Genomic DNA, 9,077 nt, shown 5'->3' on the forward strand with positions numbered 1-9,077 from the left:
AGTCAGTTAAGCATCTGCCTTCGTCTCAGGTCATGATCCCAAGATCCTGGGATCCAGCCCTGCCTCGGCTCCCTGATCAGCAAGGAGCTTGCTTCTCCTTCTCCCTCTGCTTGCCACTACCTCTGCTTGTGCTCTTTCTCTGTCAAATAAACAAGTAAAATCTTTAAAAAGAAGAAGAAGAAAAGAAAAATTGAAGATAAAACAAAGAAATAGACATTCTATGCTCACGGATTAGAAAAACAAATATTATTAAAATGTCTGTACTACTTAAGGCAATCTACAGATTTAGTGCATTCTCTATCAAAATACCAATAGCATTTTTCACAGAACTAGAACAATCCTAAAGTTTGTATGGAACCACAGAAGGCCCCAAATAGCCAAAGCAATCTTGAAAAAGAAAAGCAAAACTTGGCATATCACTTCAATATATATTAAAGAACAGTGGTAATCAAAATGGTATGGTACTGACATGAAAGTAGATAAACAGATCAATGGAACAGAATGGAAAATCCAGAACTAAACCCACAATTTTATGCTCAATTAATCTTTCACAAAGCAGGAAAGGATATCCGATGGGAAAGAGTCTCTTCAACAAATGGTGTTGGGAAAACTAGACAGCTATATGCAAAAGAGTGAAACTAGACCACTTTCTTACACAATATACAAAAGTAAAATAAAAATGGATTAAAGACCTATATGCAAGACCTGAAACCATAAGAATCCTAGAAAAGAACACAAGAAGTAATGACTCTGACCTCAGCTGTTGCAATATTTTTCTAGATATGCCTCCTGAGACAAGGGAAATAAAAGCAAAAATAAACTATTGGGAACACCTCAAAATAAAAAGCCTCCGCACAGCAAAGAAAACAATCAATAAAACTAAATGGTAACCTACAGAGTGGGAGATGATATTTGCCAATGACATACCTCCTAAAGGGTTAGTCTCTAAAATACATGAAGATTGGGACGCCTGGGTGGCTCAGTTGGTTAAGCAGCTGCCTTCAGCTCAGGTCATGATCCCAGCGTCCTGGGATCGAGTCCCACATCGGGCTCCTTGCTTGGCAGCGAGCCTGCTTCTCCCTCTGCCTCTGCCTGCCACTCTGTCTGCTGCCTGTGCTCACTCTCGCTTCTCTCTCTATGACAAATAAATAAATAAAATCTTAAAAAAAAAAATAAAATACATGAAGAACTTGTACAGTCCCACACTCAGCAAACAAATTATCAGATTAAAAATGGGCAGAACACATGAACAGACATGTCTCCAAAAAAGACATAAAGATGGCCAAGACACAGGAAAAGATGCCCAATATCACTTATCATCAGGGAAATGCAAATCAAAGCTACAGTGAGATGGCATCTCACACCCGTCAGAATGGCTAAAATCAAAAACACAAGAAACATGTGTTGACAAGGATGTAAAGAAAAAGGAACTGTCTTATACTCTCGTGGGAATACAAACTGGTGCAGCCACTGTAGAAAATAGTATGGAGTTTCCTCAAAAAGTTACGAATAGAACTACCCTATGATCCGGTAATTGCACTACTACCAAAGTGTATGAAAACACTGATTTGAAAGGATATTTGTACCTCTGTGTTTATTGTAGCATTATTTACATCAACCAAATGATGGAAGCAACCAAAGTGTCCACCAATAGATGAACGGATAAAGATATCTATATCGGTTAAGCCGCTGCCTTCGGCTCAGGTCATGATCTCAGGGTCCTGGGATCGAGTCCCACATCGGGCTCTCTGCTCAGCAGGAAGCCTGCTTCCCTCTCTCTCTCTCTCTCTCTCTGCCTTCCTCTCCGTCTACTTGTGATCTCTCTCTGTCAAATAAATAAATAAAAATCTTTAAAAAAAAAAAGATATCTATATCTATCTATAAATCTATAGCTATACCTCTATCTATATAATAGAACATAGATAATATATATAAAATTATATTTAATATATAAAAAATATTTAATAGAATATTATTCAGCCACAAAAAAGAACAAAATCTTATCATTTGCCATGGCATAGATGGAGCTGGAGAGTATAATGCTAAGCAAAATAACTCAGAGAGAGACAAATACTGTATGATTTCACTCATACATACATTCTCCATACATTATTTCACTGCATTTTTAAAATTTTGTAACAAGTTCACTGAAGCACGATGCAATTTTTATCTAATACTGTACAATGTTGTGCACTATATACAAGCATGTCCATCAGGGAGTTTGCTGAGAGTTAAAGATTAGGTTTTCAAGGCTGTATGACACGGAAATCCTTGACAGATATTAAATGGATTTTTAAGCATTTGAGTAATTGGTTCAGGTTCTTAGATGAGGTGGAATTTAAGGAAAAAAAAAGTGAGCAAAGGAAAAAAAAAAGAGAGAGACAAACCAAGACACAGACTCTTAACTATAGAGAACGAACTGATGGTTGCCAGAGTGGAGGTGGGTGGGAGGACGGGTGAAACAGGTGATGGGGATTAAGGAGGGCACTTGTCATGATGAGCACTGGGTGATGTATGAAAGTAGTGAATCACTAGATTATATGTTATAGTTATCTATATGCTATAGTTATCTATGTTAAATATAGTGGAATTAAAATAAAAATAATACAGGTAGTATTTATCACCAGGCTACCTCCTAGGATTCTACACATGATTAGGGAGGCAATGATTTCAAAGCTGCCTGGTGTACTCTGGGGAACAATACATTGCATAAGATTAGCATAAAATTAATTAGCATTAAATAAATGCATTCATATACAAATATGAACAGTAATATTTTACACTTTGTGCAGTCTTAAACTTCATTAAGAAGGCAACAGAGGAGTTTTAAAATATTCTCTGTCAAGAGGGAAATGATGATGAAATACAAATGTCTACATATGTGTGTATGTTTGTTCTGACCAGAAACTGGCATGGGAGTGAATAACTAGAAACACAGATACTCTTGATACCTCAATTTCAGCAGACAGGATACACATGTAAAATGGGACTAAACACAGCATAGGCAGAATAACTATAAATTGTTCAGTAATCAAATGAGGAAAAAGATTTAGAAAGGAAATGTGATTTTTCCTAAGTCACACAAATAAAGAGATGGTGAAGAGAGGATACTTATCTCTCACTCCAGATTAAATCAACCAATAATAAGTATTTGCTAAACATCTTCTTTGGGAAATTAGGGGTAAAGCACAGTTCTTTAGGAATATACAATCTAGTATAGTTTCTAGCTCCTTATGCATTTATACTGTATTAGAGAAACAATTTGAAGAAAGGTATGAACTGAGGGTCATTGTGACAAAAATACATCATTTCGAGGGGCACCTGGGTAGTTCAGCTGGTTAAGTGTTCAATTCTTCATTTTGGCTCAGGTTGCGATCTCAGGGTCCTGCGTGGGGCTTTGCACTTGGCGTGGAGTCTGTTACAGGTTCTCTCCCTCTCCCCTGTCTATTCCCCAGCTTGCTCTTGCTTGCTCTCAAATAAATAAGATCTTTAAAAAATTACATCATTCTGAGATGCCCAGAGGGGATGTGTTATTATATACACACACACACACACACACACACAGACATATATATATGTTTGTGTTGTATGACTATGTAAATGGAAAAGTTTAAATAATTCTTTGGGAAAACCAAGTAAGGAAATGCAACAGGCAAAAGGAAAACAAAATTGACACCAATACAATGTCAGTTATATTTTCAAAACACCTAATCATCTTTAACTGTTTGATATATTTTTCTGTTTTTATCATGTACTGAGTTAAAGATAGGAGCAGCTCTGCATCTCGAAGGCACTCTCAGATACACTGATTTATCTCTGTCTTTGGGAACTGATTTCCCTTCTTATAGGTGCAGTTCAAATTAAATCCAACCAGTCCGTTTGGTAAACTACACTGCTGCTATCTCAGGTTAATTTCCATGAATAGTACTGGTCAGACATAATTAGACACCTGAAGTTCTAAATGACTTAGTGGTTTTCTGATTGTTTAACTCAATAATTAAGCCATTTACAGGGGAGGGCTGTGCCAACTACCTTGATTACTTACTTTGTAATGGTTTAGTTGTTGAGACCACTTTGTAGACTAAATCAATCCTCATTTTTGCAATCCTGGATCTACGTAATCTATCTTACTTCTAAAAGCCTAGGCAATTACTCTATATTAAGAAGCTTCTCTCACAGAAATACAGCTTTGACCATGACAGTAGTAGGCAGAGTAGAAAATAAAGGTTCTGTTATGATATACTTAAGTAGGCTACTTCTCTATAAGCCGAGTCTCCAAATACTCCATGTTAATAGGACTACATTTACTACCAAATAATAATCATAAAATTATAATTTAAAGATATTATTTATTTATTTGTGAGAGAGAGAGAGAGAGAGAGAGCATAAGCAGGCAGAGTGGCAGGCAGAGGCAGAGAGAGAAGCAGGCTCCCTCTGAGCAAGGCTGATGTGGGACTCAATCCCAGGATCCTGGGATCATGACCTGAGCCGAAGACAGAGGCTTAACTGACTGAGCCACCCATGTGTCCCGGATTATAGTTTAAAAGTTGCCATTTCCAAATGAGTATTCTTCAACCTATTATTTATTTGAGATTGACTGAATCACTCAGCTCTCCAACAGCATGCATGCCTATTATGTCCTAAGCACTTAGGATAAATGTCTTTGATAATTGAGAATCTCACTTCTAAGATATATTTTCAGGAATATACATTTTATATTGAGCCATATGTTTGAGGTTAATATTATTAAAATTGGTTAGATTTCAAGATGACTATACATATACTAACTGATTTTTAAAATATTTTCCAAAGTAACTACCTGAAAAATGTCATTTTACTATGTTTGTGGATGTACTTCAACTCTTCCCATTTCTCAAAGTAGATTTGGAATGTCCCATTTGGAATTGTTTCTAGAGCATGTTAACAAGCCACATAAACATATCATATGTTTCTTAGTCACACTATTTTTTGACCAAGAGATGACTATTCCAGTTCACGCAGGTGTGGCTCAGAATGGCATTTACTTCCAACAAGCAAATTCATTCACAGAAGACAAGGATTTCTTATTATGGAAAATATTCCTAAGAATTGTGTCACAGGACCTAATAGCAACTCTGCAAGATTAGCTCTAGCTTTCTTTGACCAGTGGCTCCACTTTAGAAATGTACAGTTTCCCAAGAAAAGTACTTTGTAAGAAAACATTCATTTTTTATGTCTTAGTTCTGGTATTTTTGTTAAGGTGATCTCTTTTTAACTTACGTTACTTGATTAGGTGTTGTAAATAAAAATATGATTCTCTCTCCTATTTAAAGTTATTTACAGAACCTGTAAATTAACATGGTTCTACTGCCACTTCACCCAAGTTTTTGAAAAGATCAGTCGAAACTAAATACTAAAGCAGTACAGAATTTTCAGGTATTTTTTATTAATTAATAAAATAAATTAATAAAAACCAAGGCTAGCAGATTTCTGGTATGACACAAAAATTGTAGAGGCTATCTTGTGTTGTACAAACACTGATGGCTTCCTTTTCAGGAATTATTGGTCTTCAATCTTGGTAAACAGAATCCCGATTTGGCTAAGGCAATGATGCATCTGTTCTACTGGGTGATTTTTAACCCATGTAAGCACATCATAGTAACACCTCTCCTCTTTGTCCATGATTGATCTTGGTCAATTCTTGGATGATCATTACAAGGCATTTTGATGATGTGTAAATGCTATTGATTGTAAGCTTTCAGAAACAGAAAATATCTAACATAAACTTCCTAATTTTTTTTAAAGATTTTATTTATTTATTTGACAGAGAGATCACAAGTAGGCAGAGAGACAGGCAGAGAGAGAGAGAGGAGGAAGCAGGCTCCCTGCTGAGCAGAGAGCCCGATGCGAACTCTATCCCAGGACCCTGGGATCATGACCTGAGCTGAAGACAGAGGCTTTAACCCACTGAACCACCCAGGCGTCCCAAACTTCCTAATTTTGATAAAATATATGTCTACCAGTACCAGTGAGTATTCTTAATATGATTTTTACATGATAAATTTTTGATTCATTTTCTATTTATTTTCCATAGTTGCTTTTTATATCTTGCATTGCCATCCATGAAGCTTGTATCAGGATTTTCTCTTATTTTAGAAAATTTCAAGTACCACTGACTTTTGAACAAGACAGGTTTGAACTGCATAGGTCCACTTAGGAGGATGTTTCCATAAGTACATTATAATACTATAAATGTATTTATTTTCTCTTATTATTTTCTTAAAATTTTTTTCTCTAGATTACTTTGTATATTGTATAAGAATATAGTATGTAATACATATACAAAGTATGTGTTAGTTGACCCTTTATGTTATTGGTAACTCTTCTAGTCAACTGTAGGCAGTTTGTTTTTGGGGTTTCAATGTTCCTAACCCCTGCCCTCTTCAGGGGTCAGCTGTAACAGATCAGGTTATAGTCTTCTTTCAGCACTCACCAAAGGTTTATGTTTATTTGTATATGTAAGGGGAAGTTAGAAAATATGGGGTCAGATACAAGAATGAAAAGATAATAGTTTATGTGCAAAGGATCTCACATTCTAATAAGAATTTGACAGGTATGTAAATAATTACAGACCATATTGTCAAGGTAAAAATCTGACCAAAGAGCTATTGGTATTTGAAATAAGGAGAGATGATCTCAAGAATGCTTCATAATAGGGTTTAAATTTCATGATTGTGAAGAAATTTTAAAAGTGGAAGTGGGGAAGAGTCTGTTCCATAACTCTATATATATCTAATATAATTTCAACCACACAAGCGCATATCCATTGTTGGGGACCGGTGTTGCTGGAGTGATGATTTTATAATGCGATGTAGTCAGTTTGGGCTGTATCTTAAAGGGATAATTGAACATCTGCAGTCAGTTTCCTCTTTATGCTGTTTCTGTTCAGTTGATTCAAGAAGTTGTTTTGTGTGATTAATTAATTACATTATTTAATTACATTATTATTATTCATTAATTACACTCCATATCTCATTACCATTTCAAGGGTCTTAAACATTTGTTGTAATTAAGCTACAATTATTATATTGCTATTATTCAGTTATAAGTACAGAATTCAAGTCAGGATTAATTCTAATATTTTAAAAATTTATGTATTTATGTACGTATGTATTTATTTATTTATGAGAGAGTACGATCTCATGCCCAGGAGCTGAGCAGGGGAGAGGCAGAGGGGGAAGGAGAGGGAGAGAATCCCAAGCAGACTTGGCCCTGTTTGGGCAGCCCACCTGGGGCTCGATCCCACAACCCTGAGATCAAGACCTGATCCTAAACCAAGAGTCTGACGCTCAACCAACAGAGCCATTCAGGCCCCCATAATTCTAAGATATTTTACAGAAATGCATATTCACAATTTACAGCAACCATAACTTAATAAGTTCTTTCTATTATCTCTAAAAATGATCACAACTAGACAAATGCTTACAATTGAAGTGTCTCAATTTTCTCATCTATAATATGAGGGAGTGAAAGAAATAATTCTGAAATCTGGCTGATGATGAAAATAAAATTGGGAGCTTTTATTTTTAGTAAGAAAAATTTTGACTAGTTTTAGATTTACAGAAAACTTGATAATATAGTACACATATAGTAAGGCCCCAAGGCCCCACATTCATTTCTGCTTACTAACATCTCACATTAATATGGTGCATTTGTTATAATTAATGAACCAATACTAATACATGATTATTAGCTATCCATATTTTATTCAGGTTTTCTTACTTTTTATCAAATATTCTTTTTCTCTCCAGAACCCCACTCAGAATACATCACATTTGGTCATCATGTCCTTAGGCTCTTTTCTGCTGTCATAAGATTTTTAGATTTTATCTTTCATGACTTTCATAGCTTCAAGAAATAGTGGCCAGATATTTTGTAATGTCCCTCTACTGGAGGTTATTAGCTGATACTTTTTCATAATTAGACTGGAGTTATGAGTTTAGGGGAGGAAGACTGGGGATTTTCTAAAATATACATTTTTGTATTTGTTTTTAATTTGGTAGATATGGGATGGGACCTGAGAATTTAAAATTTTACAAAATCTCCTCAGAGTTCAGTCATTGATTACATTGTCTCTTCTGGTAGGTGCTATTTGCTTTGTCTATTAACAACCTGACATGAGTTAAGGATTAAGATTTGAGGATATAGTCTTCAAATCTGGAAATTTCTTAGTTCTTATTTCTTGTTTCTTTTGATATTCCCTCCTTCTCTTCTGAAACTCCAGTTACATGTATCATTGAGTAAATACATTCTTCAGGTCTCTTAACTTTTGTGAGAATGTGTGTGTGTGTGTGTGTGTGTGTGTCCTACATCCTAAAGTAGTTTCTCAGAACAATCTTAAGATTTACTAAAATATGTAGGATTTATTCCATAGGATGGATTTTTTTTTTTAAAAGATTTTATTTATTTATTTGACAGAGAGAAATCACAAGTAGGCAGAGAGGCAGGCAGAGAGAGAGGAGGAAGCAGGCTCCCTGCTGAGCAGAAAGCCTGATGTGGGGCTCGAACCCAGGACCTGGGATCATGACCTGAGCCGAAGGCAGCGGCTTAACCCACTGAGCCACCCAGGCGCCCCCATAGGATGGATTTTTAAGGTTTCCATTTTCTTCATGTTTCAATTTTTCTTGAGGTAGGTTTTTGCCTTACTAATTCAAAGGAATTTTTTATTTTGACTTTCAATAGATTTATGCCTTCATTAAGTACATTTTAAGCCTTTGTCAAATAATTCCATAAGATTAATTTTATTTACAAAGAATTCAGGATTGGAGCACTATGATTTTTGTTTGTTTGCTCTCCTTAACATTAGAGTTCTTCATGTGTCTGAACTTTAGTATACACTTTAACTAGAAAGGGATTTTTTTCTTTTGGTCTGCCTCTCCTGCCTAAATTTCAGTGTCCTTAATTGCTTTCACCTGGCACTCTTGGGCTGCCAATCCAGAACCAAGTTTAAAAACAGCATTTTCAAGCTCCTGTGGTGGGTAGATATTTGGGATATCAAAGGTCCAGCCACTACCGTCAGCTAGCAACTTGATAGGATT

This window comes from Lutra lutra, chromosome 2 (assembly GCF_902655055.1).
Source record: "Lutra lutra chromosome 2, mLutLut1.2, whole genome shotgun sequence".
NCBI lineage: Eukaryota > Metazoa > Chordata > Mammalia > Carnivora > Mustelidae > Lutra > Lutra lutra.